This window comes from Grammomys surdaster, unplaced genomic scaffold (assembly GCF_004785775.1).
Source record: "Grammomys surdaster isolate TR1022 unplaced genomic scaffold, NIH_TR_1.0 126660, whole genome shotgun sequence".
Classification (NCBI taxonomy): Eukaryota; Metazoa; Chordata; class Mammalia; order Rodentia; family Muridae; genus Grammomys; species Grammomys surdaster.
Window position 1 is genome coordinate 2316366 of NW_021621449.1, and position 13055 is coordinate 2329420.

Consider the following 13055-nt stretch of genomic DNA (forward strand, 5'->3'; position numbering starts at 1 on the left):
GGTTATAAAGTGGTCTTGCTTCTACTGTTTGAGGTTCATTTCTCTGCAACTTAAAGAATTAAAAGGCATTAAAAGTCTTGAGCATAGTAGACAAAGTCAGTCAGTGAAGAAAGGCTTTTAACAGAGGTGAGGAAATGCACACACTGCAGGCACATGGGTGGGAAGACTCTGCAGAAGGGGATTGGGAAGTCCTGTCTCTCTCTATGACTGGAGGCTTTAAGGACCTTTGAGATGTCTTCTTTCTTTCATTTATGGTTGATCAGTTTGATGGAAGACAGAGACTTTAGGGTGAACTAGCCTTAGCCTTGAATGTGTCAGCCTGGTCTACTGCAGAGATACCCTCATATTAGATGCCCTCATATTATCACCCTTATGGTAGGCCTTTAGCTATTTGTTTTAGATCAGGACTGTGAGGAGTGAGTCAGAATTTCACCATTTTTATTACCTGTTTGTGATTCCTCTTTCTATCTGTCAACCTACCAGGAAATGTTCTAATTTTTAGTCCCTCGGTCTGACAGTAACAATTTTACTTCTTTACTCACAGTTTTTATAACTTAGTTTTCTTTGCTGGTCATATAGGCTGAGGCTTCGAAGATTTCTGTGAAAAGTTTTTTTTTTTTTTTTAACTTCACAAATTTGACTACTCTGCAGTGTCAATTGTTTTGTTTTATTTTGCTTTGTTTTGTTTTGTTTTTTGAATTATGGTTTCACCATGTAATGCTGTCTGCCCTGGAATTCATAGATATTCACCTGCCTAAGCCTCTGCCTCCTCCTCTCCCTCTGCCTCCGGCTCCACCTATGCCTCTGCCTCTGCTTCTGTTCCCAAGATTGCTGGTATTAAACCATATGCCACCATGCCTGCCTGGTTCAAACGATGTTCTTAAAGTCTGTTAAGTCAACAAGTACTTCTCTTTTACTCCCTTGGTTCATCTTAATCTTACAAAAGTCAAACTGGAGCTTGCACCTTCCTCCTCCTTCTCCTTACCCTCCTTCCCTCTTCAGCCTCCTCTGTCTATTCCTTCTTCCTCTTCCTCCCCCTTCTCTCTTCCTCTTCCTCATCCTTCTCAGTACTTAAAGATGAGAGTGAGAACAGAAAAGATAAGGTGTCTGTCCTAGGTACCAATAAGTTCGGAAGGTCAGGAAATAAGGCACAGAGAAAATAGAGAGTACCTAGTGTCCTAAAACCAGGTAGCACTGCAGAGAACCATTTCTCATTCAATCTGAGTATAGCATTTGTCTATGAATACAAGAACAAATTTTTAAGAAGGCAACTTGGCACATGGACGATTTAGATAAGCAAAAGCATCATCCCCTGACACCTGACCTCTTGGGCTTAAGACTTCCTCAGGCACGGGTTGTTGACTGGATTTTTGGTACCTAGTATGAATTTCATCATGCAGAACAACATTCAATTAATCAGAGATCAATTGGTTGCCACCATAAAATTTATGCCACTATTGCATTGACACATTTTACCTGGCAGGTATATTATACATATGATATTATACATCATACAGTTCTCAACTGGATGAGACCATTGAGGTCTCCTCTCCTGCAACAATGGAGAAGGCTTGGCAGCAAGGAAGGAAGCCACAATACCAGCTTCATTTCCCTACACCCTTTACCAAAGGTGTATGGTGTCTTCCACAATAGAATATTATCAACTAGTTATTGCAGGAAAACATGAAGAGTTACAAGATACTTTATTGTTTGGGGGGTCTCTAGGGCCTTCCTGACAAACAGCTCATTGAAGAAATATCTCATGCGAAGTACTGAGAGCTTTGTTTAATGACGTTTTACCTTCAGGTACAACATCATCAAGATATGCAGGGTGTCTTCCTTCTTACTCTCCTTTTAACTTATGCTTCTTAATCCATGTATAAAGTAGTAAGTTTCCACATGGCTTTTTCAAAGATTCTTAGTGTTGGTTAACCCTCCCACCCTCCACTATCTAAACATACAGCTCTTGTGCTGGTCAGTAGCAACTGTCCTCTGAAACAAGTGCAGCTACTGAGCCTTTTCTTGATATTTCTTGAGGAGAGATAGGCACTGATTTATTCTGTTGAAATGTGCTCAGGAGTTGAGTAGTAAGGACACACACTAATCCCTTTGTAGCTCACCAGACAAGGAATGGGAAGGCACTGCCTGGCATACAGTGGGTGTAAATGGCTTTCCCGGGACACTCCCAAATTAGACCTTTTGACTGGATATATTTAACACTAGTAAGCCCATTCACACTAAAAATATTCCTGATTTGGACATTACATTTTGTAATCTCCACACTGTGAAGGCTCAGGGCAGGCGGGTCTCCCAGAACATCAGAGAAATTTTACTGATGATGTCCCTCAAAGTTCTCGTCGTAAGTCCCTACCCATTGAGTGATTCATATGACTCAGATAGTTCTAGAAAATATACTTAAAGTTCTCTATGGAGGTGAATTGGCTTACAATTGACTTTGTTACTAGATATTAAGTTCATCACATTTTGGCTGAAATTCCCATCCTAAGGCCTATTCTATAACTCTAATGAATTTGTTGTGAGTGTGAAATTTCTGAATCAGTGGTTCTTATCCTCTTATGCAGTTCCTCGTGTTATGGCGACCACCCATATATTTTTTTTGGTTTTTTTGCTGGATTTTTTTTCTACTTCATAACTGTAATTTTGATAGTTATGAATCACAATGTAAATATTTTTGGAAACAGGTTTGGCAAAGGGATTGTAACCTGCCGTTGTAAACTAACATTGTTTTCCTTGTGTTTCAGTTTCCTCTGGCTTACATTGAGGTAAGATAATTAAATGTTTCATAATCAGAGAGAAATCAATCTTATGAAAGTAACCTGATATTGGAATGTTCTTAATGGGTTTGTTATTTCCCAGGTCACCTTTATTTCTTCCTTCCCCAAAAGAATATTACAAAGTTCCGAAATGCTTCCATCAGCAATGCAATGATCCTAGATGCACTGTTGTACTTAATACTTTATTGACTTGGAAAATTTACAACCTCTTTCACAGGATCCAAAAATGAACCGAATTATGCAGTGGCAGAATATTAAGACGGAGAATGGGCTTAAGCAAATGTCCTTCAGCCTGGCAGCAGAGCCCATTCACGGCCCCTACAATATAGTGTTGCTCAAAGAGTCAGGAGTGAAGGAAAAGCACTCCTTCATCGTGATGGAATTTGGTATGGATTGTGAAGACCAAAAAGAAAAAGCAGGTGACATAGGTTTCTGGTTATCATAGGATGAATTATTTAAACAAATTAAGTTCCAAGTGCAAAAGGCTGGGTTTCAACTGACTCCAGCTAAGGGTATCCATCTAGCAACATGGGACTTCCAGAAAGTGCTGGGATTTTTCAGGACCAAATTACTTGTTTTGTTTTTTTTTTGTTTTTCCTATTTAATTAGATACCCTGTGATTTGCAGGAAGTGACATAACATATAACCACACAATATTCTAACTTTAATGGGGGGGATATGCCTTAATAATGGGAAATCACCATTTCTGGGCAGAGACTCATCATTTAGGCAACTAGACAAGTTACTCTGTACCTGAATGTTCCTCTCTCTCCCAATAGTGCTTCCCAGATTTGATGTTGACGTGAAGGTCCCAAATGCCATCTCTGTGCATGATGAGATACTCAGTGTGACTGCATGTGCGAAGTGAGTGACCTGCTTCTGTCCTTCTATTCTTAAGAATGGACTTGGACACAGAAAATTCTTGACATAATGTCTCATTGTAGAATACCTAGAAATTAACGTTGTGTCAGTCCCCAACTAGAATATTTCCCCTGTGGTGTTTGTTTGTGCCCCTTATTACACTGCATCAATTACTATGCAAACAGTCACTGCATACGATGCTGATATTGATGGTTAAAATCAATTGTATGAGACAGTACAGAGTTGCTCCCTTTGGAGACAGGAAGGAACCTATTAAGATACATTGACCCATGTGAAGAGAACACAGGCACTAAATCAAGGCATCTTGCTGCCCTCTTATGGGCTGGCAGAAAGCAGAGAAACAAAAGCTCCCAGTCTGCCTCCAGGGCAAACCACTGCCACCCAAGTTTAACCTTCAAACACCTTGTCTTCTGCTTCCATTTCTGTGTCTGATAAATGAGGACATTGTACTACCACTAAAATTTCTATTGAAGTCTAGAACCATAAGAGAAGAAACTTGCAATATGTGCCTGAATTAAACAGAAGACACATAGCTTAGCTCATAGCTGCTCGTCATTACAATGGACTTCCTCCAAAACTAAAATATGGTAGAACAAAGGTAAAGGATTAGGGAGCTTTGTTAGACAAGCTGAGTCCTTTCCCATGCTCCTCATTCATCTCAGCCCCATCATTTAGTAGCTGGGGATCCTGGTTTGGTTACTTAACCTTTTTCAGAACCACAAAAGGAAGAAACAATGTCTTCCATAGGTTCTTATCAGGGCTATTTTTTTTATTATTTATTAAGTAATTTTTTGCATCACAAATGCTTAACACATACAGTTAGAAAGTATCAAGAGTAATAATAGTGGGCAATGTTTGTTGTTATTATGAAACTACACAGACTCAGTGAGAAGACAGTGGGTGTCTGCTTCAGAAAGACCCTTAGTCTCTGTGAATTTATCTTGTAACAGATATACCTATGGGAAACCTGTCCCTGGAGATGTAAAGATAACCATATGCCATGAATATCAGTACTTTTTCTCTGAACCTGAGTCTGAATGCAAAGTAATCAACTCCCAGGTGAGTGAATCTGTTCAAAGGCCTGTTTTAAATATCCAAGGTTAACTAACAGAAAAGCAGACAGCAAAGATGAGAGGAAACACATACCCAGACACTGAAGGAGGATGTCTGGGATATAGCACAGATGCAAGGATGGAACACTAGCCAGACATGTGAGCAATCTCCTGAAGCACCTCACTCACAAAAGCGATAATGCTGGGACCCACTACTATTAAAGGCATATTTCAACAACTTCACTTGGCCACCAAATTTATTTTGAGAATATAGTCATTATATAAAATAGTAGGTTTATGACATTTTCATACATGAACGTAATGTATTTTAACCACATTCCCCTGTCCCACTGTCACCTCTGCCCTTAGGACCTCACTTTTATGTGTCCTCCTTTTCCTATGTAACCCCCACTGCCTTTGTGCCTTATAGATTATTCTTTGAAGGTATAATTCAATTAGCACATATAAAGTGTAAGTAAGTTCTTCCAAACAATAGGCTCTTTAGGATGTGTTCATTCACATGCATCATGTACTTGATTACCTCCTTCATTATGTGCCTCATTCTCTCATCTCTCCTCCTGCACAACCCTTCCTCTTCCCAAGTGGAACAACTTCTGTTTTGCTATCTTTTGCTTCTGTTTAGTTTCACCTCCCATATGACAGAAAACATGCACTGTTGTGTGTCCAAGTCTGGTATATTTTGTAAAAGGTGATAATCTCTATACCCATAACATTCTCCTATTTGGTTTTGATCATCAATTTATCAGCTGGTGGACTCACTTGTCTGTGACTCACATAAATGATAAGCCATGCATGGAAACACATTTTGGAATGCTGATATAGATTCCTTTTGTAGATTCCTGACAGCTGAGCTCATGGTACCTCAACCTTCGATTTCCTGTGGAGCTTCTATACTGACATGGGTAGTGGTTGTACTAGGTTGTATTCTCACCCACAATGAATTGGATGTAAAGGACATGAGGCACTTGTGCTCACAGATAAACATTAGAAAAAAACACAGGAATGTTAAACATACAAGCTTGTCTTCTCAACACAGGAGACATGGCTGCACCTGAAACTATTCTAGATGCTTCCTTTCTAGACTTTTCTCTTGAGTAGTTTCTTGGTCAATAAAACCCATCATTATGGGAGATGTCATTTGTACTTTAAAACAGCCTGTGTGCCTTGTATGTTATCTGTAGGGCCATGTGACTCCTGACTCCCACAGACTTTTATATTTATCTCAGGCATTCTCAACATCTATCGGTTCCCTGTAGTTCTTGATCTAGGAGTGGGGCTTTGAGAAATCTCCCCTTTCCACCACATTAGCAGGTTAACTTGTTTCACCATTATTTAAGTCTTGTTCAGGCAACCACATTGTTGGGATTTTTATGTCTGTCTTGCCCCTGTTGTGTCTGAAAGACACTATTTATGCAACAGGCATTCTGATCTTTTACACTCTTTCAGATCCTTTTTGCATATTTTCCCTGATCTTTAGATGCAGGAGTTATGTTGGAGATGTATTCTTGGGGTTGGGCAATCATAGGTAGTTGTTTACATTTTGATGGGCTGTGGATCTCTATAATCAGATTCGTTGATGAGGTAAGACCCACATGCATCTGTAAGGATAAGAAAAAGTCTTTAGATACAGCAAGGGACTATACTGATTAAGGAAAATGGCATTAGTAGGCTTCTCTCTATAGAGTCTTTGTGACTGTTGAAGTTATCCATTTCTTCTTAGTTTAACATTTGTGTTTTGGATGAATATAGACATCTCTCCACTTGTTTTAAGTTTTCTAAATTAATTCAGTACAAGTTTTTAAAGTATTTCCTTATAATATTCCAAATCTCTTTAATGTCTGTGTAATGTTACCCTGCACATTCCTGATTCTATTAATTTGGGCCATTTTCTTTCTTTCTTTTGGTTAATTGTGCCAAAGATTGGTCTTGATCTTATCTCCTTAAATAACCATATTTTAGAATCATTCATTCTTTGTATTTTTTATTTCTCCTCCACTAGTTTCTGATCTGGTTTTTATTTCTACCTATCTGCTAATACAGAGTTTGGATTGATCTTTCTTTTTTTTTTCTGAAATCTTGATTTAATATTGTCAAGTGATTTATTTGTGTTCTTTCCTTTACTGCTAGCAGCACTCAGAACTAGTTATGTCTCTCACTTTGAATGTGAACCATTAGCTTTTGTGCTGTTTTTATTTTCATTTAATTCCAATATTTCTTATATCTTGAGTTCTTCTTTAATTCATTCATTATTTGGTAGTGTGCTGTTTAATTTTCATGAATTTATGTAATTTCTATAGATCCTTGAGTTGTTGATTTTAAGCTTTATTGCACTATAGTCAGATAGGGTACACTGGGTTATTTCAATTTTTCTGTATTGGTTCAGGTTTAGTGTCTCACTATGTCATCTCTTATAGAGAAACTTCCATTCCCACCTTCAAAGAATAAATATTCTTTTGTGTTTGGGAATGTTCTATAAATATTTGTTAGGTACAAATGAAAATTTGATGTCATTTAGTTCAGGTGATTCTGTATTTATTTATTTATTTATTTACTTGACCACATGCCCTATTGGAGAAATTAGGGTGTGGAAATCAACTATAACCACTGAGTTGGATTTCATCAGTGTCTTGAAATCGAGTGATATGCTTTATATGAAAGTGTGTGTGTTAGAGTTTGGTTCATACATGTTTATAATTGTAGTATCTTCTCAGTTAATTGTTCCCTTTACAACATGTCCTTCTTTATCTCATCTAATCAATTTTTGCTTGAAATCTGTTTGGTCAGATATTATAATGGTAATGCTTGTTTGCTTTCTGGTCATTTGCTTTGAATACTTTTCCAATATATGCACTCTGAGGTAGTGTCTATATTTGAAGATAAAATGAGTTTCTTGAAAAACAACAAAAAGACTAATTTTGTTTTTTTTTTAAAAAAAGATTTATTCCTTATGTATAGAGCATCTTGTCTGGATGAGAGATGAGGGTATCAGATCTCATAATAGATGGTTGTGAGCTACCATGTGGTTGCTGGGAATTGAACTCAGGACCTCTGCAAGAACAGATAGTGCTCTTGACCTCTGAGCCATCTCTCTAGCTCCTGTGATTTTGTTTCTCAACCCATTCAACTCTCCTATGTCTTTTGATTGGAGAGCTGAGGCCATTGATATTTAATGTTATCACAAAAAGATACCTGTTGATTGCTGCCATTTTACTTTTAGTACTATTTGTGTTGAATCCTATTGTATGTTTTAGTAATTATAGTTTCATATGCTTGATGTCTGTAGCCTGTTTGCTTTGCTTATTCCTCTCTTCAGTCCAAAGTATTGTTTTTAGTATTCTGTATAGAGCTGGTTTGATGAACATGAATTTTTAGCCTGTTTATAGTCTTACAGTTTTGTCAGTTTTAGAAACATCTTGAGTCTCGTCAGTTCTTTATATCCAGTGCTTTATAAGTCTTGTATACGTCCTGAGTCTTAGTAAGCCTCCTACCAGGTGGAATGTTTAAATTAAGATGAAATTTCTATACAACACCATAACATTTATTTTTTTACTAGATGATCAATTAATGAGTTTGTGGTAGTAGAGTCACCCATATTGTACCTGGACCTATCTATCCTTTCCTTAGTAATGTTTATTTTTTGAAATGTGATGCATTGCAATGTTTACCCAGTATTTTTTTTTTTTTGGTTTATTCCTTTCACTAATAGGTAGTGACTATTTTATTTCTTGAAACTAAATTTGGACTAGTCAATTTTATCATATATGAGTATTAATATTTCTCTTTCTTCTCAACTTTGTTTTTTGTGATGTATCTCTTCCTAGCCTTTCATTTTTGATGTGTATTGTGTGTGTGTGTGTGTGTGTGTATGTGTGTGTTCTTTTTTGTCTAATTGGCTAGCTTTGTCTCTTTTTTGGCCATGAGGTGTGTTTTATCTTTATCAATTATACAAATCATTTTCTATAATATCACAGAGCAAACCTATTGCTCAGGAGAGTTCAAAATGCACCTGTTTCTTCCATTCATCCATCTTATGGTGACCCTTTTTCCACATCATGAGGGTGTCTCGGAGATGATGGGGTAGTGTGGGAAAATCCTCCTAGGCTTCTAGGAAATTTCACTCTTCTTGTCCTATTTAATGGTCTTTTTGGTTGGCAGGGAGATTTTCTCATGCATCCCAGTTTTCTTCAGCTTGGCCTTATTGAAGCTGGTGATTTCTCCCCATGGCTGGCTTGTCTGCCATTTTCTTACAACTCAAGTCTCATTCTGAGCTGGTACTACAGGTTCTCTCACTCACATTGCTTCAGCAAGAGACCTAACCTGTGTGTCATAATTGAAGGGTTGAAATCATTTATACTTAGGATTACTGTTGATAATTATGTGTTTATTTCTATGACTTTATTGGATGTTCTGATTGGTTCAGATACTATTTATCTTTTATAAACTATCACATCTGTTGCTGATTTTCTTAGTCTTATTCTGAGTTGATAGCATTCATATCTTCATCTGCTTGTTTAAATCCTCTTTGAGGTCACTAGTCATTTCCAAAACTAGACTACTGGATTATTTGTCCAGCATTATGACAACTGTGTATCCTAGGATTCAGTTAGTGAAGAGCTATACACTTTTGTACATGTCATGCTTCCCTGCTTGGTCATGTTTCCTATACATCTTTTTTTTAATTAAGTTACTTATTTACTTTATATCCTGTTCAGAGTGTCCCCTCCCTTCTCTCCTCTCAGTCCCTCCTTCTCATCTCATCTTACCCCAAACACCTACCCCTCCTCACTTCCTCTCAGAAAAAGAAAGGCCTCCAATTGATGTCGACCAACTTTAGCATATCAAGTTGCAGTAAAAATTGGCACATCTTCTGTGAAGATTGGACAGACAAGACAGCCCAGAAAGGGGAAAGAGATCCAGACAAACTATCATAACAGCAGAAAACCTGTTAAATGAAGTAAAGTACAACTACTAAGCAAACAGTAACTGTAACAATGAAAATTGGGGTGGAGGGAAGTAAGCTGCGAGGCTAAAATTTAACTAAGAACAAACAATGACTCTGGTGACCTTATCTTTCATGGTTAAGAATAATGTGAATACTTATGGAGACTTTTCTTCACAGAACTATATGGTGGCAGCTTCTAAACACCATTTAACTCTGGAAATGGATTTCACTTTACTTACTGGCACTAAGTATCAAGCCAACAGTTTCAGGCCTGCTGGTAAAATGTAGGGTTGAACAACATTCATGCCTGTGGTTGCTATTTTAATAATAGAAAGCAATTATTAAATCCTAGTGCCATGCAAGTTAAGTGCTCCATACATTATAATTGAGAGTTTACTTAATACTCCGTAGTAGATACCATTTAATATTTAACAGATAATCACTGTTTTTATAAACGACTAAGCCAAGGCAGCACTGTGGTCTGGTCATGATCATGGTACACAGAAGTTCAGTCTTTGAGCTGAGTCCCATGCTTATAACCAGAACACCATGCACTGAGCGTTCATTTTTCTGAAAGAAGTTCTCATGTGTGGGTTTGAGTAGACCGTGAATCTGAGCAGTGTGCCATGTTACCTTGCTTATCTCACATATCAGCTAGACAACAATGGCTGCAGCACACAAGAAGTGAACATCACTGAGCTCCTGTTAAACAGAAGCTATTACAGAGTCCAGCTCGTTCATGTGAATGCAACTGTTACAGAAGAAGGGACAGGTAGGTAAGTAACCTAAGAATATACAGGATGAAGCTGTCAAAACTGACACCTTCTCACATTGAGATTATGGTTCAAAAATGCAGAAAGCAAGCAACTCTCTAACTGGTTTGGGGTTTCAATGTTGTCACTAAATTCTTCTTCAGGATTGGAGTTCAATGGATCTGGGACAACTAAAATTGAAAGAACCACAAGCAAGCTCATATTTCTGAAAGCAGATTCACACTTCAGACATGGGATTCCTTTCTTTGTGAAAGTAAGGTGCTTTTTGGTTCATAGATGGTTAAGCTGTAAGGTGATACCTCAATGGAGGCCATTCTGCTCAATGTTAAAGGTGTCTGACATCATTGGTTGCAACACAAGGAATGCACCTTAGTGGTGGAGTTTGTACATCACACTCCCAAGCACTTGAGTTCAAATTCCAGAACTAAACTGAAGACTTATAAAGGTTATAAAGAGGCTCTAAATCTAAAACATATGCTACAAGTTTTTATTCATAACTACTGTTCCTGAAAATCTTAAACCACAAAGTGTTGCTGTGTATCAATGGTGAAGCACGCTCTCCATTAGCCTGTGCACCCTCACAAGTTGTTCTTATGATTGTGTCAAAGCACCTATTTCCTGTAGTTTACACAATGGATTCATTGATGGTTCTTATGAAAAATAGGAGAACAGAAAGCATCTATAAAGTATCTATTATGAAATTAAGAACATGATTCCTTCAGTCCCTTCAGCTATACTTTCACAGCACAGCTAGTTCTGCTGGTATAGATTTTTGAAAACCAGTTTTTCCATGCTGAGTTAGCTGATGCAGCTTCAGATTCTATGTATAGTATTGAAATGAGGTTTTCTCTTACATTCTGTGTCATATTTCCATGCCTAGGTTATATTTTTCTCATTCAATTTAGGTCCGCCTAGTGGATATCAAAGGAGCTCCTATCCCAAATGAACAAGTCTTCATCAAAGCTAAAGAAATTAGCTACACCAGTGCTACTACCACTGACCAGCATGGCCTGGCAAAGTTCTCCATAGACACCAGCGGCATCTCGGGCTATTCCCTCAATATCAAAGTAAGTCAGAAATGAAGGGGGCATAAGACACAAGGTGAGGCTTTGCAACAGCGTGAACTCAACAATTGGTAGCTTAATGAAAAGAGTATTCTATGCCAAACTCTTATTTTAGGGCAAAACACAAAAAGTTTCTAATCATTAATAAAAGTATGATCATACTTTGTGAACACATTTTTAACACAATATTTTTCTATTGTCTCTTTTACTTTATGTTTTAAGTATCTCTTTAGGAGTTTCAAGTAGAAAATGATTAAAAGTCCACTTTTATCTATTTAGTCAAGGATAGGTGTTGTGTATCCTCAAATTCATTACCTCTGTGTGATACCGACATCTTCACGCTTTGTCTCTTAACTGGGTTCCAGAGTCCTTGAAAGTTGTGGCCATTATTTTTTCAATTTTCTTTACCACTCATTAGGTGCAATAATAATATTTCATTATCTGTAATCAATGGTATTTTTCTTCCACTGTATCTAATCTATTAGTGAAACTTTCTGCTTGGGTTTTTATTTCACTTATTGATCTGTTTATTTCTCAGATTTCCATTTTTTAAAAATTTCTTCAGAATTTTTATTTGCTGATTTCTTGGGTAAAATCTATAATCTCTTCGTTACTCCATTTTGCAGTGTGTATTTGTGTATGTGTGTGTGTGTGTGTGTGCGCACACGTGCATGCACACACGTGTCCAATTTTGTCAATAATTTTTAAAACTAGACTTGTAAATGTATATAATATTTCATGTGCTTCAATAGCTTTGAGTTCAGTTATTGGTAAATAGAGTTTTGGGGTAAGTCATTTTGTTTGTTTCATATTTCTTCTATTTTGAGGTTGTAATTTACACATCTGTAGTGATGGCTATAAAACTGCTACATCTGCTATTATAAGCAGATTTTCGTAATGAGTAGCCCTCTTTAAAAGACAAACCCCAGAAATATGGAAGACACTTGAATATATTCATCAACACCAAAGCAAATCAGATATATGGATGTAATTAAAAAACAATGAAAAACAGCCACTGTATCCCCAATTCTAATTACTAGAACATGGAAAATGCAATGTAAATTAAACAGCTGAGTTCAAAAACTAGAGGTAAATTTTATTACTCAAGTAGAAGTAAGAGGAGTCTGAGGAAAAGAAAAATGAATTTACACAGTCTACAAGGAATAAAATTCTACACTAAATAATCAGATCACTATCAAGTCAAAAATGAAGTGTTTATAAAAAGATAAAAAGAAAGAGAATATATTCTATGGGTGTGTGATGACGTATGGGAGAAGGAGATGTCTCAGTGGGCCCATGCTAAGGCAACCCTTCCCCTGAGGGACCAGCTACATAATAATATAGATAGAATAGAGTTTAATTAGCTCATGTGGAGGGGAGGGGAGTTAAGAGGGTAGTAGAGGCAGAGAGAGGCAGGAAGAGAGAGAGAGAGAGAGAGAGAGAGGGAGGGGGAGGGGGAGAGGGGGAGAGGGAGGGAGGGAGGGAGAGGAGAGGGAGAGGAGAGGGAGAGGAGAGGGAGAGGAGAG

The 13055-nt window shown here is 37.5% G+C and overlaps 2 pseudogenes; one reads left to right on the top strand and one right to left on the bottom strand.

Annotated features, from left to right (window-relative positions):
- Positions 1 to 13055, top strand: part of LOC114615389 — a 75187-nt pseudogene that overhangs the window by 32554 nt on the left and 29578 nt on the right.
- Positions 8855 to 8990, bottom strand: LOC114615337 (annotated as a pseudogene).